The sequence below is a fragment of the Schistocerca piceifrons genome, chromosome 8, assembly GCF_021461385.2.
Source record: "Schistocerca piceifrons isolate TAMUIC-IGC-003096 chromosome 8, iqSchPice1.1, whole genome shotgun sequence".
Classification (NCBI taxonomy): Eukaryota; Metazoa; Arthropoda; class Insecta; order Orthoptera; family Acrididae; genus Schistocerca; species Schistocerca piceifrons.
This window is the reverse complement of record NC_060145.1, coordinates 141,205,581-141,228,059: the sequence shown is the minus strand read 5'-3', so window position 1 is coordinate 141,228,059 and position 22,479 is coordinate 141,205,581. Positions and strand designations below refer to the sequence as shown.

Sequence of the window (22,479 nt, the reverse complement as noted above, 5' to 3'; positions counted from 1 at the left end):
ACTTCCACTCCGTGCATGTGCGTCCAAGTGTCAGTGAAGCGGAGTTCTTGAATGATCTGTTCTAATTCGACACACCGATTAAAGTGAGGAGTTTGATCGATTTGACGAAGCACACAATTGAAATCGCCGCCAAAAATGACATCACTGTAGTTGGTCCCGAAGAGCGGAAGGATCTCGTGGCGAAAAAATTCTGCACGGTGTTGCCTATTACTGGACCCAGAAGGTGCGTAAATATTAATCAGTCTGATGTTATTGACAGTGACTGCTATCCCTCTGCCGGTCACCAGTTTGGCCTCACAATTTGCAATGATCCCTTCTTTTAACAGTAATGCTGTTCCAAGTTCGAAACCGTTGCCAGGGTTCACGAAAGCGTTATACCCTGCTATGTGGTCTAACCTGATCTCACTCACTTCCTGAAGCATGGCTATATCGATGTCGGCTGCGTATAACAAGTCTTGTAAGTTCTTCAGATTCAAATCACTGCGTATCTTATTGATATTGAGAGTCAGGATCTTGTAGGCCTGCAAGGTGGTCATTGATGTTTGGTACGAAAGGAGCAAACGATAGGGTGCGTCATACAGCCTTCAATTGGAGGCGCTGACCGTGTCGGTCGTTTGAGTAGCCATGGCCACGTGGACGTTGTGTCCATCAACCGCTGATACGGGGGGCAAGGAGCCGGTCGAGGGTGTGGAATCCTCCTGCATCTCTACATCAGCTTCGTTCGTTTCAAACTCGTCCGCCCAATTGGGAGAGCAAAGGGTGCCTACTGGCTCAGAAACTGGTGGATTCGTATTCTGTGGCTCAGTTTGCTGAGTGGGCGTCTCATCTGGTCCGCTGTCGTACACCGTGGGAGTCTCCGACATGGTGTCGTCTGATCGCGTTGTGTCCCGCGAGCGCGAAGGCGAGGCGGCAGCGTCTGCGGGCCCTTCTTTTAAATTCTGACCGATTAATTTAGCCTTTCCCCGCAAGCTCGGTGCTGTATCTTCCGCACCTTGATGAGCCATCCTCCGCTTTTTATTTTTCTTCGGAGATCGATTACCACGTATTACTGTGTCGGAGTTGGGCATCGTTTCAGCGACTCGTTCAGACATGGGAGCAGGAGCCATGGACACCTCCACCAACTCGGCACCCCGTGAGGGCTGGTCCACCGCCATCTCACTGGTCCTGTTAGTTTCATGTGTTTCAGAAGCAGCCATCTCGGACGCGACTGGCGTGTCCGGAGACGTCACATTAACGACGGAACTGGGTCCGGCAGGTTTATCGCGAATCAGTTGTATGGACGGCTCACCGCGGGCAACCGACACGTACGATGGCTGTAATGTTGACATCGCGGGAGGGCTAACACTCTCTCCGGTTGGCAGTTGAACTACACGACGCTGTAAACATTCCGCACGAACATGTCCCGTCGAGTTACATCTGGCACATGTTCTAGGTTGGCCATCATACATTACGACGGCACGGTACCCACAAACCGTGACGTACGACGGAATATGTCGTTGCAAGTCAACTTTAAGCTGCCTGACACCATTCAGTACCGGATACTTATGCGCCGGAGACCAACGTTCGGCAAAGTTGCTCAAAACTTTGCCATACGGCGATAACGCAACGTTTATCTGGTCTGCTGGGACCTCAAACGGTAGTTCAAAAATGCGAATTGTTCGAAGTCCAAGCCCGGCGTGAGAAACAGTAACCACACCCACATTGCCATCACTATGCTTAAACTTCAAACCAGAACTAAAGGAGTCAACTAGTTTGTCACAAAACTCGGCATCTCTCATCTTGATATAAACGATGCTAGACAGAATCGACAAATGTATACCGATAATCTCATCGAGGCCAATTTTCATCACTTCTTCGAGGAAATCCTCGATTTCGAAGGATGTTGGTCGGGCAAACGTGTTATCGAACGTTAACTTCAAGGTGTCTTTCCTCATAGTATGTGCCATCACTGAATTATCATCGTCATTCCACAAACGCAAGAATAACCGCTGCTAGCGAGCGACTTACCCCGCAGAAGTAAACAAGCCAGCCGCAGCGCGGAGCACAGACAACCGCACGCCACGGCCGCTGCAGGCAGACTGCCGCGCCACTGGGGCTACAGCACAGTGCTTACAGTTAGCGGTATTCACTTTGATGCCAACCTGTTGTGGCTACAGACCCGTCATACGACCGTCACCTGCGGCCATACTGCGACGTTAGCACCTGTCTACGAATGCTTCATACGATTCTTGTTTTATATGCTACACTTACAAGCATGTCAACCGCTTGTCATCACCGAAAAAATGCAAAAAAACGGCCGCCTTGCATTCCGCTACCTGTCCATCAGCGACGGCAGATCTGTGGCAAGCTCTAAGCTGTGCAGGCGCTCCGTGGCCGAGCAGCAGGAGGAGAGATGCCTTCCTTGGTGGCAGCTCCCTGCAGAGTGCCGAAGACCAGAGTGGCCGCGCCGCCGTTGTCAGTGGATGACATGCAATTGCCGAGCCACGGAGAACACGTTGCTTTGCGATGTGCACCCGCCTCGTAGCAGAAAACGCGAACAGTGGCCCTGTGGCGCAACGGATAACGCGTCTGACTACGGATCAGAAGATTCCAGGTTCGAATCCTGGCAGGGTCGGCATTTTGTTAGTTGCGGGCGCGTAGCTAGGCAGTGCATTCGAATGTCTCCACCTTCGTGGAGTGCAATGTTAATCCTGAGCATCTCGCAGCTGCATCTCGAGACGATCGCGGTAAATATCGCTTCGTGCAAGCGTCAGCGTAGCGTCAGTCGAGCAAAGTCGAGACAAGTCAAGCTGGCAGATGCTACGCAGTTAATTAAACGGTAGGCGACGCAGACAACGCTTTTCCAAGTGTCCCATGTCACGCACCGAAGAGCGCGCATCTGTCCGCACAGCAGAGTGGCGCAGTGGAAGCGTGCTGGGCCCATAACCCAGAGGTCCGTGGATCGAAACCACGCTCTGCTAAAATTATTCTTTTTCTTGGGTGCTTCGAGCTCGATCATTAATCCTGGGGTGCGCTGATTCAGCGTCGACGGCAAACCCTGTGAGTTGTGAAACGACGACGTCGTGTGCAGAATACGAGAAACACTTCCTAAGACGCAGACTTTCTTACGATTTTTTAGCAATTACATTCCTTGATCACAACGGTAATGCTTTTTCGGGCCACACGCGCAACCTTCGCGATATAAAATTCGCATCTCCCCGGCGGGGAATCGAACCCCGGTCTCCCGCGTGACAGGCGGGGATACTAACCACTATACTACCGAGGAACACGCAGTCCTTGTCTACAGTGCACGCACATTTATGGTTCTCATGTACGCGATACATCTCAAACCTAGCGTCCCGATGCTTCCATAGTCAGCTGCTACGAAATAAAAGTATGCCCCAGGTGAGGCTCGAACTCACAACCCCGGCATTGCTCACGGCTACTGCCTTATAAGTACCGTGCGCTAACCAATTGCGCCACTGGGGCTACAGCACAGTGCTTACAGTTAGCGGTATTCACTTTGATGCCAACCTGTTGTGGCTACAGACCCGTCATACGACCGTCACCTGCGGCCATACTGCGACGTTAGCACCTGTCTACGAATGCTTCATACGATTCTTGTTTTATATGCTACACTTACAAGCATGTCAACCGCTTGTCATCACCGAAAAAATGCAAAAAAACGGCCGCCTTGCATTCCGCTACCTGTCCATCAGCGACGGCAGATCTGTGGCAAGCTCTAAGCTGTGCAGGCGCTCCGTGGCCGAGCAGCAGGAGGAGAGATGCCTTCCTTGGTGGCAGCTCCCTGCAGAGTGCCGAAGACCAGAGTGGCCGCGCCGCCGTTGTCAGTGGATGACATGCAATTGCCGAGCCACGGAGAACACGTTGCTTTGCGATGTGCACCCGCCTCGTAGCAGAAAACGCGAACAGTGGCCCTGTGGCGCAACGGATAACGCGTCTGACTACGGATCAGAAGATTCCAGGTTCGAATCCTGGCAGGGTCGGCATTTTGTTAGTTGCGGGCGCGTAGCTAGGCAGTGCATTCGAATGTCTCCACCTTCGTGGAGTGCAATGTTAATCCTGAGCATCTCGCAGCTGCATCTCGAGACGATCGCGGTAAATATCGCTTCGTGCAAGCGTCAGCGTAGCGTCAGTCGAGCAAAGTCGAGACAAGTCAAGCTGGCAGATGCTACGCAGTTAATTAAACGGTAGGCGACGCAGACAACGCTTTTCCAAGTGTCCCATGTCACGCACCGAAGAGCGCGCATCTGTCCGCACAGCAGAGTGGCGCAGTGGAAGCGTGCTGGGCCCATAACCCAGAGGTCCGTGGATCGAAACCACGCTCTGCTAAAATTATTCTTTTTCTTGGGTGCTTCGAGCTCGATCATTAATCCTGGGGTGCGCTGATTCAGCGTCGACGGCAAACCCTGTGAGTTGTGAAACGACGACGTCGTGTGCAGAATACGAGAAACACTTCCTAAGACGCAGACTTTCTTACGATTTTTTAGCAATTACATTCCTTGATCACAACGGTAATGCTTTTTCGGGCCACACGCGCAACCTTCGCGATATAAAATTCGCATCTCCCCGGCGGGGAATCGAACCCCGGTCTCCCGCGTGACAGGCGGGGATACTAACCACTATACTACCGAGGAACACGCAGTCCTTGTCTACAGTGCACGCACATTTATGGTTCTCATGTACGCGATACATCTCAAACCTAGCGTCCCGATGCTTCCATAGTCAGCTGCTACGAAATAAAAGTATGCCCCAGGTGAGGCTCGAACTCACAACCCCGGCATTGCTCACGGCTACTGCCTTATAAGTACCGTGCGCTAACCAATTGCGCCACTGGGGCTACAGCACAGTGCTTACAGTTAGCGGTATTCACTTTGATGCCAACCTGTTGTGGCTACAGACCCGTCATACGACCGTCACCTGCGGCCATACTGCGACGTTAGCACCTGTCTACGAATGCTTCATACGATTCTTGTTTTATATGCTACACTTACAAGCATGTCAACCGCTTGTCATCACCGAAAAAATGCAAAAAAACGGCCGCCTTGCATTCCGCTACCTGTCCATCAGCGACGGCAGATCTGTGGCAAGCTCTAAGCTGTGCAGGCGCTCCGTGGCCGAGCAGCAGGAGGAGAGATGCCTTCCTTGGTGGCAGCTCCCTGCAGAGTGCCGAAGACCAGAGTGGCCGCGCCGCCGTTGTCAGTGGATGACATGCAATTGCCGAGCCACGGAGAACACGTTGCTTTGCGATGTGCACCCGCCTCGTAGCAGAAAACGCGAACAGTGGCCCTGTGGCGCAACGGATAACGCGTCTGACTACGGATCAGAAGATTCCAGGTTCGAATCCTGGCAGGGTCGGCATTTTGTTAGTTGCGGGCGCGTAGCTAGGCAGTGCATTCGAATGTCTCCACCTTCGTGGAGTGCAATGTTAATCCTGAGCATCTCGCAGCTGCATCTCGAGACGATCGCGGTAAATATCGCTTCGTGCAAGCGTCAGCGTAGCGTCAGTCGAGCAAAGTCGAGACAAGTCAAGCTGGCAGATGCTACGCAGTTAATTAAACGGTAGGCGACGCAGACAACGCTTTTCCAAGTGTCCCATGTCACGCACCGAAGAGCGCGCATCTGTCCGCACAGCAGAGTGGCGCAGTGGAAGCGTGCTGGGCCCATAACCCAGAGGTCCGTGGATCGAAACCACGCTCTGCTAAAATTATTCTTTTTCTTGGGTGCTTCGAGCTCGATCATTAATCCTGGGGTGCGCTGATTCAGCGTCGACGGCAAACCCTGTGAGTTGTGAAACGACGACGTCGTGTGCAGAATACGAGAAACACTTCCTAAGACGCAGACTTTCTTACGATTTTTTAGCAATTACATTCCTTGATCACAACGGTAATGCTTTTTCGGGCCACACGCGCAACCTTCGCGATATAAAATTCGCATCTCCCCGGCGGGGAATCGAACCCCGGTCTCCCGCGTGACAGGCGGGGATACTAACCACTATACTACCGAGGAACACGCAGTCCTTGTCTACAGTGCACGCACATTTATGGTTCTCATGTACGCGATACATCTCAAACCTAGCGTCCCGATGCTTCCATAGTCAGCTGCTACGAAATAAAAGTATGCCCCAGGTGAGGCTCGAACTCACAACCCCGGCATTGCTCACGGCTACTGCCTTATAAGTACCGTGCGCTAACCAATTGCGCCACTGGGGCTACAGCACAGTGCTTACAGTTAGCGGTATTCACTTTGATGCCAACCTGTTGTGGCTACAGACCCGTCATACGACCGTCACCTGCGGCCATACTGCGACGTTAGCACCTGTCTACGAATGCTTCATACGATTCTTGTTTTATATGCTACACTTACAAGCATGTCAACCGCTTGTCATCACCGAAAAAATGCAAAAAAACGGCCGCCTTGCATTCCGCTACCTGTCCATCAGCGACGGCAGATCTGTGGCAAGCTCTAAGCTGTGCAGGCGCTCCGTGGCCGAGCAGCAGGAGGAGAGATGCCTTCCTTGGTGGCAGCTCCCTGCAGAGTGCCGAAGACCAGAGTGGCCGCGCCGCCGTTGTCAGTGGATGACATGCAATTGCCGAGCCACGGAGAACACGTTGCTTTGCGATGTGCACCCGCCTCGTAGCAGAAAACGCGAACAGTGGCCCTGTGGCGCAACGGATAACGCGTCTGACTACGGATCAGAAGATTCCAGGTTCGAATCCTGGCAGGGTCGGCATTTTGTTAGTTGCGGGCGCGTAGCTAGGCAGTGCATTCGAATGTCTCCACCTTCGTGGAGTGCAATGTTAATCCTGAGCATCTCGCAGCTGCATCTCGAGACGATCGCGGTAAATATCGCTTCGTGCAAGCGTCAGCGTAGCGTCAGTCGAGCAAAGTCGAGACAAGTCAAGCTGGCAGATGCTACGCAGTTAATTAAACGGTAGGCGACGCAGACAACGCTTTTCCAAGTGTCCCATGTCACGCACCGAAGAGCGCGCATCTGTCCGCACAGCAGAGTGGCGCAGTGGAAGCGTGCTGGGCCCATAACCCAGAGGTCCGTGGATCGAAACCACGCTCTGCTAAAATTATTCTTTTTCTTGGGTGCTTCGAGCTCGATCATTAATCCTGGGGTGCGCTGATTCAGCGTCGACGGCAAACCCTGTGAGTTGTGAAACGACGACGTCGTGTGCAGAATACGAGAAACACTTCCTAAGACGCAGACTTTCTTACGATTTTTTAGCAATTACATTCCTTGATCACAACGGTAATGCTTTTTCGGGCCACACGCGCAACCTTCGCGATATAAAATTCGCATCTCCCCGGCGGGGAATCGAACCCCGGTCTCCCGCGTGACAGGCGGGGATACTAACCACTATACTACCGAGGAACACGCAGTCCTTGTCTACAGTGCACGCACATTTATGGTTCTCATGTACGCGATACATCTCAAACCTAGCGTCCCGATGCTTCCATAGTCAGCTGCTACGAAATAAAAGTATGCCCCAGGTGAGGCTCGAACTCACAACCCCGGCATTGCTCACGGCTACTGCCTTATAAGTACCGTGCGCTAACCAATTGCGCCACTGGGGCTACAGCACAGTGCTTACAGTTAGCGGTATTCACTTTGATGCCAACCTGTTGTGGCTACAGACCCGTCATACGACCGTCACCTGCGGCCATACTGCGACGTTAGCACCTGTCTACGAATGCTTCATACGATTCTTGTTTTATATGCTACACTTACAAGCATGTCAACCGCTTGTCATCACCGAAAAAATGCAAAAAAACGGCCGCCTTGCATTCCGCTACCTGTCCATCAGCGACGGCAGATCTGTGGCAAGCTCTAAGCTGTGCAGGCGCTCCGTGGCCGAGCAGCAGGAGGAGAGATGCCTTCCTTGGTGGCAGCTCCCTGCAGAGTGCCGAAGACCAGAGTGGCCGCGCCGCCGTTGTCAGTGGATGACATGCAATTGCCGAGCCACGGAGAACACGTTGCTTTGCGATGTGCACCCGCCTCGTAGCAGAAAACGCGAACAGTGGCCCTGTGGCGCAACGGATAACGCGTCTGACTACGGATCAGAAGATTCCAGGTTCGAATCCTGGCAGGGTCGGCATTTTGTTAGTTGCGGGCGCGTAGCTAGGCAGTGCATTCGAATGTCTCCACCTTCGTGGAGTGCAATGTTAATCCTGAGCATCTCGCAGCTGCATCTCGAGACGATCGCGGTAAATATCGCTTCGTGCAAGCGTCAGCGTAGCGTCAGTCGAGCAAAGTCGAGACAAGTCAAGCTGGCAGATGCTACGCAGTTAATTAAACGGTAGGCGACGCAGACAACGCTTTTCCAAGTGTCCCATGTCACGCACCGAAGAGCGCGCATCTGTCCGCACAGCAGAGTGGCGCAGTGGAAGCGTGCTGGGCCCATAACCCAGAGGTCCGTGGATCGAAACCACGCTCTGCTGAAATTATTCTTTTTTTTGGGTGCTTCGAGCTCGATCATTAATCCTGGGGTGCGCTGATTCAGCGTCGACGGCAAACCCTGTGAGTTGTGAAACGACGACGTCGTGTGCAGAATACGAGAAACACTTCCTAAGACGCAGACTTTCTTACGATTTTTTAGCAATTACATTCCTTGATCACAACGGTAATGCTTTTTCGGGCCACATGTGCAACCTTCGCGATATAAAAATCGCACCTCCCCGGCGGGGAATCGAACCCCGGTCTCCCGCGTGACAGGCGGGGATACTAACCACTATACTACCGAGGAACACGCAGTCGTTGACTACAGTGCTCGCACATTTATGGTCTCTCAGGTACGTGATGCATCTCAAATCTACCGTCCCGAAGCTTCCATAGTCAGCTGCTACGAAATAAAAGTATGCCCCAGGTGAGGCTCGAACTCACAACCCCGGCATTGCTCACGGCTACTGCCTTATAAGTACCGTGCGCTAACCAATTGCGCCACTGGGGCTACAGCACAGTGCTTACAGTTAGCGGTATTCACTTTGATGCCAACCTGTTGTGGCTACAGACCCGTCATACGACCGTCACCTGCGGCCATACTGCGACGTTAGCACCTGTCTACGAATGCTTCATACGATTCTTGTTTTATATGCTACACTTACAAGCATGTCAACCGCTTGTCATCACCGAAAAAATGCAAAAAAACGGCCGCCTTGCATTCCGCTACCTGTCCATCAGCGACGGCAGATCTGTGGCAAGCTCTAAGCTGTGCAGGCGCTCCGTGGCCGAGCAGCAGGAGGAGAGATGCCTTCCTTGGTGGCAGCTCCCTGCAGAGTGCCGAAGACCAGAGTGGCCGCGCCGCCGTTGTCAGTGGATGACATGCAATTGCCGAGCCACGGAGAACACGTTGCTTTGCGATGTGCACCCGCCTCGTAGCAGAAAACGCGAACAGTGGCCCTGTGGCGCAACGGATAACGCGTCTGACTACGGATCAGAAGATTCCAGGTTCGAATCCTGGCAGGGTCGGCATTTTGTTAGTTGCGGGCGCGTAGCTAGGCAGTGCATTCGAATGTCTCCACCTTCGTGGAGTGCAATGTTAATCCTGAGCATCTCGCAGCTGCATCTCGAGACGATCGCGGTAAATATCGCTTCGTGCAAGCGTCAGCGTAGCGTCAGTCGAGCAAAGTCGAGACAAGTCAAGCTGGCAGATGCTACGCAGTTAATTAAACGGTAGGCGACGCAGACAACGCTTTTCCAAGTGTCCCATGTCACGCACCGAAGAGCGCGCATCTGTCCGCACAGCAGAGTGGCGCAGTGGAAGCGTGCTGGGCCCATAACCCAGAGGTCCGTGGATCGAAACCACGCTCTGCTAAAATTATTCTTTTTCTTGGGTGCTTCGAGCTCGATCATTAATCCTGGGGTGCGCTGATTCAGCGTCGACGGCAAACCCTGTGAGTTGTGAAACGACGACGTCGTGTGCAGAATACGAGAAACACTTCCTAAGACGCAGACTTTCTTACGATTTTTTAGCAATTACATTCTTTGATCACAACGGTAATGCTTTTTCGGGCCACATGTGCAACCTTCGCGATATAAAAATCGCACCTCCCCGGCGGGGAATCGAACCCCGGTCTCCCGCGTGACAGGCGGGGATACTAACCACTATACTACCGAGGAACACGCAGTCGTTGACTACAGTGCTCGCACATTTATGGTCTCTCAGGTACGTGATGCATCTCAAATCTAGCGTCCCGAAGCTTCCATAGTCAGCTGCTACGAAATAAAAGTATGCCCCAGGTGAGGCTCGAACTCACAACCCCGGCATTGCTCACGGCTACTGCCTTATAAGTACCGTGCGCTAACCAATTGCGCCACTGGGGCTACAGCACAGTGCTTACAGTTAGCGGTATTCACTTTGATGCCAACCTGTTGTGGCTACAGACCCGTCATACGACCGTCACCTGCGGCCATACTGCGACGTTAGCACCTGTCTACGAATGCTTCATACGATTCTTGTTTTATATGCTACACTTACAAGCATGTCAACCGCTTGTCATCACCGAAAAAATGCAAAAAAACGGCCGCCTTGCATTCCGCTACCTGTCCATCAGCGACGGCAGATCTGTGGCAAGCTCTAAGCTGTGCAGGCGCTCCGTGGCCGAGCAGCAGGAGGAGAGATGCCTTCCTTGGTGGCAGCTCCCTGCAGAGTGCCGAAGACCAGAGTGGCCGCGCCGCCGTTGTCAGTGGATGACATGCAATTGCCGAGCCACGGAGAACACGTTGCTTTGCGATGTGCACCCGCCTCGTAGCAGAAAACGCGAACAGTGGCCCTGTGGCGCAACGGATAACGCGTCTGACTACGGATCAGAAGATTCCAGGTTCGAATCCTGGCAGGGTCGGCATTTTGTTAGTTGCGGGCGCGTAGCTAGGCAGTGCATTCGAATGTCTCCACCTTCGTGGAGTGCAATGTTAATCCTGAGCATCTCGCAGCTGCATCTCGAGACGATCGCGGTAAATATCGCTTCGTGCAAGCGTCAGCGTAGCGTCAGTCGAGCAAAGTCGAGACAAGTCAAGCTGGCAGATGCTACGCAGTTAATTAAACGGTAGGCGACGCAGACAACGCTTTTCCAAGTGTCCCATGTCACGCACCGAAGAGCGCGCATCTGTCCGCACAGCAGAGTGGCGCAGTGGAAGCGTGCTGGGCCCATAACCCAGAGGTCCGTGGATCGAAACCACGCTCTGCTAAAATTATTCTTTTTTTTGGGTGCTTCGAGCTCGATCATTAATCCTGGGGTGCGCTGATTCAGCGTCGACGGCAAACCCTGTGAGTTGTGAAACGACGACGTCGTGTGCAGAATACGAGAAACACTTCCTAAGACGCAGACTTTCTTACGATTTTTTAGCAATTACATTCCTTGATCACAACGGTAATGCTTTTTCGGGCCACATGTGCAACCTTCGCGATATAAAAATCGCACCTCCCCGGCGGGGAATCGAACCCCGGTCTCCCGCGTGACAGGCGGGGATACTAACCACTATACTACCGAGGAACACGCAGTCGTTGACTACAGTGCTCGCACATTTATGGTCTCTCAGGTACGTGATGCATCTCAAATCTAGCGTCCCGAAGCTTCCATAGTCAGCTGCTACGAAATAAAAGTATGCCCCAGGTGAGGCTCGAACTCACAACCCCGGCATTGCTCACGGCTACTGCCTTATAAGTACCGTGCGCTAACCAATTGCGCCACTGGGGCTACAGCACAGTGCTTACAGTTAGCGGTATTCACTTTGATGCCAACCTGTTGTGGCTACAGACCCGTCATACGACCGTCACCTGCGGCCATACTGCGACGTTAGCACCTGTCTACGAATGCTTCATACGATTCTTGTTTTATATGCTACACTTACAAGCATGTCAACCGCTTGTCATCACCGAAAAAATGCAAAAAAACGGCCGCCTTGCATTCCGCTACCTGTCCATCAGCGACGGCAGATCTGTGGCAAGCTCTAAGCTGTGCAGGCGCTCCGTGGCCGAGCAGCAGGAGGAGAGATGCCTTCCTTGGTGGCAGCTCCCTGCAGAGTGCCGAAGACCAGAGTGGCCGCGCCGCCGTTGTCAGTGGATGACATGCAATTGCCGAGCCACGGAGAACACGTTGCTTTGCGATGTGCACCCGCCTCGTAGCAGAAAACGCGAACAGTGGCCCTGTGGCGCAACGGATAACGCGTCTGACTACGGATCAGAAGATTCCAGGTTCGAATCCTGGCAGGGTCGGCATTTTGTTAGTTGCGGGCGCGTAGCTAGGCAGTGCATTCGAATGTCTCCACCTTCGTGGAGTGCAATGTTAATCCTGAGCATCTCGCAGCTGCATCTCGAGACGATCGCGGTAAATATCGCTTCGTGCAAGCGTCAGCGTAGCGTCAGTCGAGCAAAGTCGAGACAAGTCAAGCTGGCAGATGCTACGCAGTTAATTAAACGGTAGGCGACGCAGACAACGCTTTTCCAAGTGTCCCATGTCACGCACCGAAGAGCGCGCATCTGTCCGCACAGCAGAGTGGCGCAGTGGAAGCGTGCTGGGCCCATAACCCAGAGGTCCGTGGATCGAAACCACGCTCTGCTAAAATTATTCTTTTTCTTGGGTGCTTCGAGCTCGATCATTAATCCTGGGGTGCGCTGATTCAGCGTCGACGGCAAACCCTGTGAGTTGTGAAACGACGACGTCGTGTGCAGAATACGAGAAACACTTCCTAAGACGCAGACTTTCTTACGATTTTTTAGCAATTACATTCCTTGATCACAACGGTAATGCTTTTTCGGGCCACACGCGCAACCTTCGCGATATAAAATTCGCATCTCCCCGGCGGGGAATCGAACCCCGGTCTCCCGCGTGACAGGCGGGGATACTAACCACTATACTACCGAGGAACACGCAGTCCTTGTCTACAGTGCACGCACATTTATGGTTCTCATGTACGCGATACATCTCAAACCTAGCGTCCCGATGCTTCCATAGTCAGCTGCTACGAAATAAAAGTATGCCCCAGGTGAGGCTCGAACTCACAACCCCGGCATTGCTCACGGCTACTGCCTTATAAGTACCGTGCGCTAACCAATTGCGCCACTGGGGCTACAGCACAGTGCTTACAGTTAGCGGTATTCACTTTGATGCCAACCTGTTGTGGCTACAGACCCGTCATACGACCGTCACCTGCGGCCATACTGCGACGTTAGCACCTGTCTACGAATGCTTCATACGATTCTTGTTTTATATGCTACACTTACAAGCATGTCAACCGCTTGTCATCACCGAAAAAATGCAAAAAAACGGCCGCCTTGCATTCCGCTACCTGTCCATCAGCGACGGCAGATCTGTGGCAAGCTCTAAGCTGTGCAGGCGCTCCGTGGCCGAGCAGCAGGAGGAGAGATGCCTTCCTTGGTGGCAGCTCCCTGCAGAGTGCCGAAGACCAGAGTGGCCGCGCCGCCGTTGTCAGTGGATGACATGCAATTGCCGAGCCACGGAGAACACGTTGCTTTGCGATGTGCACCCGCCTCGTAGCAGAAAACGCGAACAGTGGCCCTGTGGCGCAACGGATAACGCGTCTGACTACGGATCAGAAGATTCCAGGTTCGAATCCTGGCAGGGTCGGCATTTTGTTAGTTGCGGGCGCGTAGCTAGGCAGTGCATTCGAATGTCTCCACCTTCGTGGAGTGCAATGTTAATCCTGAGCATCTCGCAGCTGCATCTCGAGACGATCGCGGTAAATATCGCTTCGTGCAAGCGTCAGCGTAGCGTCAGTCGAGCAAAGTCGAGACAAGTCAAGCTGGCAGATGCTACGCAGTTAATTAAACGGTAGGCGACGCAGACAACGCTTTTCCAAGTGTCCCATGTCACGCACCGAAGAGCGCGCATCTGTCCGCACAGCAGAGTGGCGCAGTGGAAGCGTGCTGGGCCCATAACCCAGAGGTCCGTGGATCGAAACCACGCTCTGCTAAAATTATTCTTTTTCTTGGGTGCTTCGAGCTCGATCATTAATCCTGGGGTGCGCTGATTCAGCGTCGACGGCAAACCCTGTGAGTTGTGAAACGACGACGTCGTGTGCAGAATACGAGAAACACTTCCTAAGACGCAGACTTTCTTACGATTTTTTAGCAATTACATTCCTTGATCACAACGGTAATGCTTTTTCGGGCCACACGCGCAACCTTCGCGATATAAAAATCGCATCTCCCCGGCGGGGAATCGAACCCCGGTCTCCCGCGTGACAGGCGGGGATACTAACCACTATACTACCGAGGAACACGCAGTCCTTGTCTACAGTGCACGCACATTTATGGTTCTCATGTACGCGATACATCTCAAACCTAGCGTCCCGATGCTTCCATAGTCAGCTGCTACGAAATAGAAGTATGCCCCAGGTGAGGCTCGAACTCACAACCCCGGCATTGCTCACGGCTACTGCCTTATAAGTACCGTGCGCTAACCAATTGCGCCACTGGGGCTACAGCACAGTGCTTACAGTTAGCGGTATTCACTTTGATGCCAACCTGTTGTGGCTACAGACCCGTCATACGACCGTCACCTGCGGCCATACTGCGACGTTAGCACCTGTCTACGAATGCTTCATACGATTCTTGTTTTATATGCTACACTTACAAGCATGTCAACCGCTTGTCATCACCGAAAAAATGCAAAAAAACGGCCGCCTTGCATTCCGCTACCTGTCCATCAGCGACGGCAGATCTGTGGCAAGCTCTAAGCTGTGCAGGCGCTCCGTGGCCGAGCAGCAGGAGGAGAGATGCCTTCCTTGGTGGCAGCTCCCTGCAGAGTGCCGAAGACCAGAGTGGCCGCGCCGCCGTTGTCAGTGGATGACATGCAATTGCCGAGCCACGGAGAACACGTTGCTTTGCGATGTGCACCCGCCTCGTAGCAGAAAACGCGAACAGTGGCCCTGTGGCGCAACGGATAACGCGTCTGACTACGGATCAGAAGATTCCAGGTTCGAATCCTGGCAGGGTCGGCATTTTGTTAGTTGCGGGCGCGTAGCTAGGCAGTGCATTCGAATGTCTCCACCTTCGTGGAGTGCAATGTTAATCCTGAGCATCTCGCAGCTGCATCTCGAGACGATCGCGGTAAATATCGCTTCGTGCAAGCGTCAGCGTAGCGTCAGTCGAGCAAAGTCGAGACAAGTCAAGCTGGCAGATGCTACGCAGTTAATTAAACGGTAGGCGACGCAGACAACGCTTTTCCAAGTGTCCCATGTCACGCACCGAAGAGCGCGCATCTGTCCGCACAGCAGAGTGGCGCAGTGGAAGCGTGCTGGGCCCATAACCCAGAGGTCCGTGGATCGAAACCACGCTCTGCTAAAATTATTCTTTTTCTTGGGTGCTTCGAGCTCGATCATTAATCCTGGGGTGCGCTGATTCAGCGTCGACGGCAAACCCTGTGAGTTGTGAAACGACGACGTCGTGTGCAGAATACGAGAAACACTTCCTAAGACGCAGACTTTCTTACGATTTTTTAGCAATTACATTCCTTGATCACAACGGTAATGCTTTTTCGGGCCACACGCGCAACCTTCGCGATATAAAAATCGCATCTCCCCGGCGGGGAATCGAACCCCGGTCTCCCGCGTGACAGGCGGGGATACTAACCACTATACTACCGAGGAACACGCAGTCCTTGTCTACAGTGCACGCACATTTATGGTTCTCATGTACGCGATACATCTCAAACCTAGCGTCCCGATGCTTCCATAGTCAACTGCTACGAAATAGAAGTATGCCCCAGGTGAGGCTCGAACTCACAACCCCGGCATTGCTCACGGCTACTGCCTTATAAGTACCGTGCGCTAACCAATTGCGCCACTGGGGCTACAGCACAGTGCTTACAGTTAGCGGTATTCACTTTGATGCCAACCTGTTGTGGCTACAGACCCGTCATACGACCGTCACCTGCGGCCATACTGCGACGTTAGCACCTGTCTACGAATGCTTCATACGATTCTTGTTTTATATGCTACACTTACAAGCATGTCAACCGCTTGTCATCACCGAAAAAATGCAAAAAAACGGCCGCCTTGCATTCCGCTACCTGTCCATCAGCGACGGCAGATCTGTGGCAAGCTCTAAGCTGTGCAGGCGCTCCGTGGCCGAGCAGCAGGAGGAGAGATGCCTTCCTTGGTGGCAGCTCCCTGCAGAGTGCCGAAGACCAGAGTGGCCGCGCCGCCGTTGTCAGTGGATGACATGCAATTGCCGAGCCACGGAGAACACGTTGCTTTGCGATGTGCACCCGCCTCGTAGCAGAAAACGCGAACAGTGGCCCTGTGGCGCAACGGATAACGCGTCTGACTACGGATCAGAAGATTCCAGGTTCGAATCCTGGCAGGGTCGGCGTTTTGTTAGTTGCGGGCGCGTAGCTAGGCAGTGCATTCGAATGTCTCCACCTTCGTGGAGTGCAATGTTAATCCTGAGCATCTCGCAGCTGCATCTCGAGACGATCGCGGTAAATATCGCTTCGTGCAAGCGTCAGCGTAGCGTCAGTCGAGCAAAGTCGAGACAAGTCAAGCTGGCAGATGCTACGCAGTTAATTAAACGGTAGGCGACGCAGACAACGCTTTTCCAAGTGTCCCATGTCACGCACCGAAGAGCGCGCATCTGTCCGCACAGCAGAGTGGCGCAGTGGAAGCGTGCTGGGCCCATAACCCAGAGGTCCGTGGATCGAAACCACGCTCTGCTAAAATTATTCTTTTTCTTGGGTGCTTCGAGCTCGATCATTAATCCTGGGGTGCGCTGATTCAGCGTCGACGGCAAACCCTGTGAGTTGTGAAACGACGACGTCGTGTGCAGAATACGAGAAACACTTCCTAAGACGCAGACTTTCTTACGATTTTTTAGCAATTACATTCCTTGATCACAACGGTAATGCTTTTTCGGGCCACATGTGCAACCTTCGCGATATAAAAATCGCACCTCCCCGGCGGGGAATCGAACCCCGGTCTCCCGCGTGACAGGCGGGGATACTAACCACTATACTACCGAGGAACACGCAGTCGTTGACTACAGTGCACGCACATTTATGGTCTCTCAGGTACGTGATGCATCTCAAATCTAGCGTCCCGAAGCTTCCATAGTCAGCTGCTACGAAATAAAAGTATGCCCCAGATGATGCTCGAACTCACAACCCCGGCATTGCTCACGGCTACTGCCTTATAAGTACCGTGCGCTAACCAATTGCGCCACTGGGGCTACAGCAGAGTGCTTACAGTTAGCGGTATTCACTTTGATGCCAACCTGTTGTGGCTACAGACCCGTCATACGACCGTCACCTGCGGCCATACTGCGACGTTAGCACCTGTCTACGAATGCTTCATACGATTCTTGTTTTATATGCTACACTTACAAGCATGTCAACCGCTTGTCATCACCGAAAAAATGCAAAAAAACGGCCGCCTTGCATTCCGCTACCTGTCCATCAGCGACGGCAGATCTGTGGCAAGCTCTAAGCTGTGCAGGCGCTCCGTGGCCGAGCAGCAGGAGGAGAGATGCCTTCCTTGGTGGCAGCTCCCTGCAGAGTGCCGAAGACCAGAGTGGCCGCGCCGCCGTTGTCAGTGGATGACATGCAATTGCCGAGCCACGGAGAACACGTTGCTTTGCGATGTGCACCCGCCTCGTAGCAGAAAACGCGAACAGTGGCCCTGTGGCGCAACGGATAACGCGTCTGACTACGGATCAGAAGATTCCAGGTTCGAATCCTGGCAGGGTCGGCATTTTGTTAGTTGCGGGCGCGTAGCTAGGCAGTGCATTCGAATGTCTCCACCTTCGTGGAGTGCAATGTTAATCCTGAGCATCTCGCAGCTGCATCTCGAGACGATCGCGGTAAATATCGCTTCGTGCAAGCGTCAGCGTAGCGTCAGTCGAGCAAAGTCGAGACAAGTCAAGCTGGCAGATGCTACGCAGTTAATTAAACGGTAGGCGACGCAGACAACGCTTTTCCAAGTGTCCCATGTCACGCACCGAAGAGCGCGCATCTGTCCGCACAGCAGAGTGGCGCAGTGGAAGCGTGCTGGGCCCATAACCCAGAGGTCCGTGGATCGAAACCACGCTCTGCTAAAATTATTCTTTTTCTTGGGTGCTTCGAGCTCGATCATTAATCCTGGGGTGCGCTGATTCAGCGTCGACGGCAAACCCTGTGAGTTGTGAAACGACGACGTCGTGTGCAGAATACGAGAAACACTTCCTAAGACGCAGACTTTCTTACGATTTTTTAGCAATTACATTCCTTGATCACAACGGTAATGCTTTTTCGGGCCACATGTGCAACCTTCGCGATATAAAAATCGCACCTCCCCGGCGGGGAATCGAACCCCGGTCTCCCGCGTGACAGGCGGGGATACTAACCACTATACTACCGAGGAACACGCAGTCGTTGACTACAGTGCACGCACATTTATGGTCTCTCAGGTACGTGATGCATCTCAAATCTAGCGTCCCGAAGCTTCCATAGTCAGCTTCTACGAAATAAAAGTATGCCCCAGATGATGCTCGAACTCACAACCCCGGCATTGCTCACGGCTACTGCCTTATAAGTACCGTGCGCTAACCAATTGCGCCACTGGGGCTACAGCAGAGTGCTTACAGTTAGCGGTATTCACTTTGATGCCAACCTGTTGTGGCTACAGACCCGTCATACGACCGTCACCTGCGGCCATACTGCGACGTTAGCACCTGTCTACGAATGCTTCATACGATTCTTGTTTTATATGCTACACTTACAAGCATGTCAACCGCTTGTCATCACCGAAAAAATGCAAAAAAACGGCCGCCTTGCATTCCGCTACCTGTCCATCAGCGACGGCAGATCTGTGGCAAGCTCTAAGCTGTGCAGGCGCTCCGTGGCCGAGCAGCAGGAGGAGAGATGCCTTCCTTGGTGGCAGCTCCCTGCAGAGTGCCGAAGACCAGAGTGGCCGCGCCGCCGTTGTCAGTGGATGACATGCAATTGCCGAGCCACGGAGAACACGTTGCTTTGCGATGTGCACCCGCCTCGTAGCAGAAAACGCGAACAGTGGCCCTGTGGCGCAACGGATAACGCGTCTGACTACGGATCAGAAGATTCCAGGTTCGAATCCTGGCAGGGTCGGCATTTTGTTAGTTGCGGGCGCGTAGCTAGGCAGTGCATTCGAATGTCTCCACCTTCGTGGAGTGCAATGTTAATCCTGAGCATCTCGCAGCTGCATCTCGAGACGATCGCGGTAAATATCGCTTCGTGCAAGCGTCAGCGTAGCGTCAGTCGAGCAAAGTCGAGACAAGTCAAGCTGGCAGATGCTACGCAGTTAATTAAACGGTAGGCGACGCAGACAACGCTTTTCCAAGTGTCCCATGTCACGCACCGAAGAGCGCGCATCTGTCCGCACAGCAGAGTGGCGCAGTGGAAGCGTGCTGGGCCCATAACCCAGAGGTCCGTGGATCGAAACCACGCTCTGCTAAAATTATTCTTTTTCTTGGGTGCTTCGAGCTCGATCATTAATCCTGGGGTGCGCTGATTCAGCGTCGACGGCAAACCCTGTGAGTTGTGAAACGACGACGTCGTGTGCAGAATACGAGAAACACTTCCTAAGACGCAGACTTTCTTACGATTTTTTAGCAATTACATTCCTTGATCACAACGGTAATGCTTTTTCGGGCCACATGTGCAACCTTCGCGATATAAAAATCGCACCTCCCCGGCGGGGAATCGAACCCCGGTCTCCCGCGTGACAGGCGGGGATACTAACCACTATACTACCGAGGAACACGCAGTCGTTGACTACAGTGCACGCACATTTATGGTCTCTCAGGTACGTGATGCATCTCAAATCTAGCGTCCCGAAGCTTCCATAGTCAGCTGCTACGAAATAAAAGTATGCCCCAGGTGATGCTCGAACTCACAACCCCGGCATTGCTCACGGCTACTGCCTTATAAGTACCGTGCGCTAACCAATTGCGCCACTGGGGCTACAGCAGAGTGCTTACAGTTAGCGGTATTCACTTTGATGCCAACCTGTTGTGGCTACAGACCCGTCATACGACCGTCACCTGCGGCCATACTGCGACGTTAGCACCTGTCTACGAATGCTTCATACGATTCTTGTTTTATATGCTACACTTACAAGCATGTCAACCGCTTGTCATCACCGAAAAAATGCAAAAAAACGGCCGCCTTGCATTCCGCTACCTGTCCATCAGCGACGGCAGATCTGTGGCAAGCTCTAAGCTGTGCAGGCGCTCCGTGGCCGAGCAGCAGGAGGAGAGATGCCTTCCTTGGTGGCAGCTCCCTGCAGAGTGCCGAAGACCAGAGTGGCCGCGCCGCCGTTGTCAGTGGATGACATGCAATTGCCGAGCCACGGAGAACACGTTGCTTTGCGATGTGCACCCGCCTCGTAGCAGAAAACGCGAACAGTGGCCCTGTGGCGCAACGGATAACGCGTCTGACTACGGATCAGAAGATTCCAGGTTCGAATCCTGGCAGGGTCGGCATTTTGTTAGTTGCGGGCGCGTAGCTAGGCAGTGCATTCGAATGTCTCCACCTTCGTGGAGTGCAATGTTAATCCTGAGCATCTCGCAGCTGCATCTCGAGACGATCGCGGTAAATATCGCTTCGTGCAAGCGTCAGCGTAGCGTCAGTCGAGCAAAGTCGAGACAAGTCAAGCTGGCAGATGCTACGCAGTTAATTAAACGGTAGGCGACGCAGACAACGCTTTTCCAAGTGTCCCATGTCACGCACCGAAGAGCGCGCATCTGTCCGCACAGCAGAGTGGCGCAGTGGAAGCGTGCTGGGCCCATAACCCAGAGGTCCGTGGATCGAAACCACGCTCTGCTAAAATTATTCTTTTTCTTGGGTGCTTCGAGCTCGATCATTAATCCTGGGGTGCGCTGATTCAGCGTCGACGGCAAACCCTGTGAGTTGTGAAACGACGACGTCGTGTGCAGAATACGAGAAACACTTCCTAAGACGCAGACTTTCTTACGATTTTTTAGCAATTACATTCCTTGATCACAACGGTAATGCTTTTTCGGGCCACACGCGCAACCTTCGCGATATAAAAATCGCATCTCCCCGGCGGGGAATCGAACCCCGGTCTCCCGCGTGACAGGCGGGGATACTAACCACTATACTACCGAGGAACACGCAGTCCTTGTCTACAGTGCACGCACATTTATGGTTCTCATGTACGCGATACATCTCAAACCTAGCGTCCCGATGCTTCCATAGTCAGCTGCTACGAAATAGAAGTATGCCCCAGGTGAGGCTCGAACTCACAACCCCGGCATTGCTCACGGCTACTGCCTTATAAGTACCGTGCGCTAACCAATTGCGCCACTGGGGCTACAGCACAGTGCTTACAGTTAGCGGTATTCACTTTGATGCCAACCTGTTGTGGCTACAGACCCGTCATACGACCGTCACCTGCGGCCATACTGCGACGTTAGCACCTGTCTACGAATGCTTCATACGATTCTTGTTTTATATGCTACACTTACAAGCATGTCAACCGCTTGTCATCACCGAAAAAATGCAAAAAAACGGCCGCCTTGCATTCCGCTACCTGTCCATCAGCGACGGCAGATCTGTGGCAAGCTCTAAGCTGTGCAGGCGCTCCGTGGCCGAGCAGCAGGAGGAGAGATGCCTTCCTTGGTGGCAGCTCCCTGCAGAGTGCCGAAGACCAGAGTGGCCGCGCCGCCGTTGTCAGTGGATGACATGCAATTGCCGAGCCACGGAGAACACGTTGCTTTGCGATGTGCACCCGCCTCGTAGCAGAAAACGCGAACAGTGGCCCTGTGGCGCAACGGATAACGCGTCTGACTACGGATCAGAAGATTCCAGGTTCGAATCCTGGCAGGGTCGGCGTTTTGTTAGTTGCGGGCGCGTAGCTAGGCAGTGCATTCGAATGTCTCCACCTTCGTGGAGTGCAATGTTAATCCTGAGCATCTCGCAGCTGCATCTCGAGACGATCGCGGTAAATATCGCTTCGTGCAAGCGTCAGCGTAGCGTCAGTCGAGCAAAGTCGAGACAAGTCAAGCTGGCAGATGCTACGCAGTTAATTAAACGGTAGGCGACGCAGACAACGCTTTTCCAAGTGTCCCATGTCACGCACCGAAGAGCGCGCATCTGTCCGCACAGCAGAGTGGCGCAGTGGAAGCGTGCTGGGCCCATAACCCAGAGGTCCGTGGATCGAAACCACGCTCTGCTAAAATTATTCTTTTTCTTGGGTGCTTCGAGCTCGATCATTAATCCTGGGGTGCGCTGATTCAGCGTCGACGGCAAACCCTGTGAGTTGTGAAACGACGACGTCGTGTGCAGAATACGAGAAACACTTCCTAAGACGCAGACTTTCTTACGATTTTTTAGCAATTACATTCCTTGATCACAACGGTAATGCTTTTTCGGGCCACATGTGCAACCTTCGCGATATAAAAATCGCACCTCCCCGGCGGGGAATCGAACCCCGGTCTCCCGCGTGACAGGCGGGGATACTAACCACTATACTACCGAGGA

The 22,479-nt window shown here is 53.1% G+C and overlaps 44 non-coding genes across 44 annotated transcripts; 15 read left to right on the top strand and 29 right to left on the bottom strand.

The window, feature by feature from the left end:
- The first annotated feature begins 2,541 nt into the window (after nucleotides 1-2,541).
- Nucleotides 2,542-2,614, top strand: Trnar-acg. The gene has a single exon. It is a non-coding gene; the product is annotated as a tRNA-Arg (tRNA).
- Nucleotides 2,615-3,193: 579 nt separating this feature from the next.
- On the bottom strand, nucleotides 3,194-3,265 carry Trnad-guc. Its single transcript has one exon. It is a non-coding gene; the product is annotated as a tRNA-Asp (tRNA).
- Nucleotides 3,266-3,376: 111 nt separating this feature from the next.
- Trnai-uau lies at nucleotides 3,377-3,468 on the bottom strand. The gene is given in 2 exon segments: nucleotides 3,377-3,412; nucleotides 3,431-3,468. It is a non-coding gene; the product is annotated as a tRNA-Ile (tRNA).
- A 445-nt stretch (nucleotides 3,469-3,913) lies between these two features.
- Trnar-acg lies at nucleotides 3,914-3,986 on the top strand. The gene has a single exon. It is a non-coding gene; the product is annotated as a tRNA-Arg (tRNA).
- A 579-nt stretch (nucleotides 3,987-4,565) lies between these two features.
- Trnad-guc lies at nucleotides 4,566-4,637 on the bottom strand. The gene has a single exon. It is a non-coding gene; the product is annotated as a tRNA-Asp (tRNA).
- Nucleotides 4,638-4,748: 111 nt separating this feature from the next.
- On the bottom strand, nucleotides 4,749-4,840 carry Trnai-uau. Its single transcript is given in 2 exon segments — nucleotides 4,749-4,784; nucleotides 4,803-4,840. It is a non-coding gene; the product is annotated as a tRNA-Ile (tRNA).
- A 445-nt stretch (nucleotides 4,841-5,285) lies between these two features.
- On the top strand, nucleotides 5,286-5,358 carry Trnar-acg. The gene has a single exon. It is a non-coding gene; the product is annotated as a tRNA-Arg (tRNA).
- Nucleotides 5,359-5,937: 579 nt separating this feature from the next.
- Nucleotides 5,938-6,009, bottom strand: Trnad-guc. Its single transcript has one exon. It is a non-coding gene; the product is annotated as a tRNA-Asp (tRNA).
- A 111-nt stretch (nucleotides 6,010-6,120) lies between these two features.
- Nucleotides 6,121-6,212, bottom strand: Trnai-uau. Its single transcript is given in 2 exon segments — nucleotides 6,121-6,156; nucleotides 6,175-6,212. It is a non-coding gene; the product is annotated as a tRNA-Ile (tRNA).
- A 445-nt stretch (nucleotides 6,213-6,657) lies between these two features.
- On the top strand, nucleotides 6,658-6,730 carry Trnar-acg. The gene has a single exon. It is a non-coding gene; the product is annotated as a tRNA-Arg (tRNA).
- Nucleotides 6,731-7,309: 579 nt separating this feature from the next.
- Nucleotides 7,310-7,381, bottom strand: Trnad-guc. Its single transcript has one exon. It is a non-coding gene; the product is annotated as a tRNA-Asp (tRNA).
- A 111-nt stretch (nucleotides 7,382-7,492) lies between these two features.
- On the bottom strand, nucleotides 7,493-7,584 carry Trnai-uau. The gene is given in 2 exon segments: nucleotides 7,493-7,528; nucleotides 7,547-7,584. It is a non-coding gene; the product is annotated as a tRNA-Ile (tRNA).
- Nucleotides 7,585-8,029: 445 nt separating this feature from the next.
- Nucleotides 8,030-8,102, top strand: Trnar-acg. Its single transcript has one exon. It is a non-coding gene; the product is annotated as a tRNA-Arg (tRNA).
- A 579-nt stretch (nucleotides 8,103-8,681) lies between these two features.
- Nucleotides 8,682-8,753, bottom strand: Trnad-guc. The gene has a single exon. It is a non-coding gene; the product is annotated as a tRNA-Asp (tRNA).
- Nucleotides 8,754-8,865: 112 nt separating this feature from the next.
- On the bottom strand, nucleotides 8,866-8,957 carry Trnai-uau. Its single transcript is given in 2 exon segments — nucleotides 8,866-8,901; nucleotides 8,920-8,957. It is a non-coding gene; the product is annotated as a tRNA-Ile (tRNA).
- Nucleotides 8,958-9,402: 445 nt separating this feature from the next.
- Nucleotides 9,403-9,475, top strand: Trnar-acg. The gene has a single exon. It is a non-coding gene; the product is annotated as a tRNA-Arg (tRNA).
- A 579-nt stretch (nucleotides 9,476-10,054) lies between these two features.
- Nucleotides 10,055-10,126, bottom strand: Trnad-guc. Its single transcript has one exon. It is a non-coding gene; the product is annotated as a tRNA-Asp (tRNA).
- Nucleotides 10,127-10,238: 112 nt separating this feature from the next.
- Trnai-uau lies at nucleotides 10,239-10,330 on the bottom strand. The gene is given in 2 exon segments: nucleotides 10,239-10,274; nucleotides 10,293-10,330. It is a non-coding gene; the product is annotated as a tRNA-Ile (tRNA).
- A 445-nt stretch (nucleotides 10,331-10,775) lies between these two features.
- Nucleotides 10,776-10,848, top strand: Trnar-acg. The gene has a single exon. It is a non-coding gene; the product is annotated as a tRNA-Arg (tRNA).
- A 579-nt stretch (nucleotides 10,849-11,427) lies between these two features.
- Trnad-guc lies at nucleotides 11,428-11,499 on the bottom strand. The gene has a single exon. It is a non-coding gene; the product is annotated as a tRNA-Asp (tRNA).
- Nucleotides 11,500-11,611: 112 nt separating this feature from the next.
- On the bottom strand, nucleotides 11,612-11,703 carry Trnai-uau. Its single transcript is given in 2 exon segments — nucleotides 11,612-11,647; nucleotides 11,666-11,703. It is a non-coding gene; the product is annotated as a tRNA-Ile (tRNA).
- Nucleotides 11,704-12,148: 445 nt separating this feature from the next.
- Nucleotides 12,149-12,221, top strand: Trnar-acg. The gene has a single exon. It is a non-coding gene; the product is annotated as a tRNA-Arg (tRNA).
- Nucleotides 12,222-12,800: 579 nt separating this feature from the next.
- On the bottom strand, nucleotides 12,801-12,872 carry Trnad-guc. The gene has a single exon. It is a non-coding gene; the product is annotated as a tRNA-Asp (tRNA).
- A 111-nt stretch (nucleotides 12,873-12,983) lies between these two features.
- Trnai-uau lies at nucleotides 12,984-13,075 on the bottom strand. Its single transcript is given in 2 exon segments — nucleotides 12,984-13,019; nucleotides 13,038-13,075. It is a non-coding gene; the product is annotated as a tRNA-Ile (tRNA).
- A 445-nt stretch (nucleotides 13,076-13,520) lies between these two features.
- On the top strand, nucleotides 13,521-13,593 carry Trnar-acg. The gene has a single exon. It is a non-coding gene; the product is annotated as a tRNA-Arg (tRNA).
- A 579-nt stretch (nucleotides 13,594-14,172) lies between these two features.
- Nucleotides 14,173-14,244, bottom strand: Trnad-guc. Its single transcript has one exon. It is a non-coding gene; the product is annotated as a tRNA-Asp (tRNA).
- Nucleotides 14,245-14,355: 111 nt separating this feature from the next.
- On the bottom strand, nucleotides 14,356-14,447 carry Trnai-uau. The gene is given in 2 exon segments: nucleotides 14,356-14,391; nucleotides 14,410-14,447. It is a non-coding gene; the product is annotated as a tRNA-Ile (tRNA).
- A 445-nt stretch (nucleotides 14,448-14,892) lies between these two features.
- On the top strand, nucleotides 14,893-14,965 carry Trnar-acg. The gene has a single exon. It is a non-coding gene; the product is annotated as a tRNA-Arg (tRNA).
- A 579-nt stretch (nucleotides 14,966-15,544) lies between these two features.
- On the bottom strand, nucleotides 15,545-15,616 carry Trnad-guc. The gene has a single exon. It is a non-coding gene; the product is annotated as a tRNA-Asp (tRNA).
- Nucleotides 15,617-15,727: 111 nt separating this feature from the next.
- Trnai-uau lies at nucleotides 15,728-15,819 on the bottom strand. The gene is given in 2 exon segments: nucleotides 15,728-15,763; nucleotides 15,782-15,819. It is a non-coding gene; the product is annotated as a tRNA-Ile (tRNA).
- A 445-nt stretch (nucleotides 15,820-16,264) lies between these two features.
- Nucleotides 16,265-16,337, top strand: Trnar-acg. Its single transcript has one exon. It is a non-coding gene; the product is annotated as a tRNA-Arg (tRNA).
- Nucleotides 16,338-16,916: 579 nt separating this feature from the next.
- Trnad-guc lies at nucleotides 16,917-16,988 on the bottom strand. Its single transcript has one exon. It is a non-coding gene; the product is annotated as a tRNA-Asp (tRNA).
- A 112-nt stretch (nucleotides 16,989-17,100) lies between these two features.
- On the bottom strand, nucleotides 17,101-17,192 carry Trnai-uau. The gene is given in 2 exon segments: nucleotides 17,101-17,136; nucleotides 17,155-17,192. It is a non-coding gene; the product is annotated as a tRNA-Ile (tRNA).
- A 445-nt stretch (nucleotides 17,193-17,637) lies between these two features.
- Nucleotides 17,638-17,710, top strand: Trnar-acg. Its single transcript has one exon. It is a non-coding gene; the product is annotated as a tRNA-Arg (tRNA).
- Nucleotides 17,711-18,289: 579 nt separating this feature from the next.
- On the bottom strand, nucleotides 18,290-18,361 carry Trnad-guc. The gene has a single exon. It is a non-coding gene; the product is annotated as a tRNA-Asp (tRNA).
- A 112-nt stretch (nucleotides 18,362-18,473) lies between these two features.
- On the bottom strand, nucleotides 18,474-18,565 carry Trnai-uau. The gene is given in 2 exon segments: nucleotides 18,474-18,509; nucleotides 18,528-18,565. It is a non-coding gene; the product is annotated as a tRNA-Ile (tRNA).
- A 445-nt stretch (nucleotides 18,566-19,010) lies between these two features.
- Trnar-acg lies at nucleotides 19,011-19,083 on the top strand. The gene has a single exon. It is a non-coding gene; the product is annotated as a tRNA-Arg (tRNA).
- Nucleotides 19,084-19,662: 579 nt separating this feature from the next.
- On the bottom strand, nucleotides 19,663-19,734 carry Trnad-guc. Its single transcript has one exon. It is a non-coding gene; the product is annotated as a tRNA-Asp (tRNA).
- Nucleotides 19,735-19,846: 112 nt separating this feature from the next.
- Nucleotides 19,847-19,938, bottom strand: Trnai-uau. Its single transcript is given in 2 exon segments — nucleotides 19,847-19,882; nucleotides 19,901-19,938. It is a non-coding gene; the product is annotated as a tRNA-Ile (tRNA).
- Nucleotides 19,939-20,383: 445 nt separating this feature from the next.
- Nucleotides 20,384-20,456, top strand: Trnar-acg. The gene has a single exon. It is a non-coding gene; the product is annotated as a tRNA-Arg (tRNA).
- A 579-nt stretch (nucleotides 20,457-21,035) lies between these two features.
- Trnad-guc lies at nucleotides 21,036-21,107 on the bottom strand. The gene has a single exon. It is a non-coding gene; the product is annotated as a tRNA-Asp (tRNA).
- A 111-nt stretch (nucleotides 21,108-21,218) lies between these two features.
- Trnai-uau lies at nucleotides 21,219-21,310 on the bottom strand. Its single transcript is given in 2 exon segments — nucleotides 21,219-21,254; nucleotides 21,273-21,310. It is a non-coding gene; the product is annotated as a tRNA-Ile (tRNA).
- Nucleotides 21,311-21,755: 445 nt separating this feature from the next.
- On the top strand, nucleotides 21,756-21,828 carry Trnar-acg. Its single transcript has one exon. It is a non-coding gene; the product is annotated as a tRNA-Arg (tRNA).
- A 579-nt stretch (nucleotides 21,829-22,407) lies between these two features.
- Nucleotides 22,408-22,479, bottom strand: Trnad-guc. Its single transcript has one exon. It is a non-coding gene; the product is annotated as a tRNA-Asp (tRNA).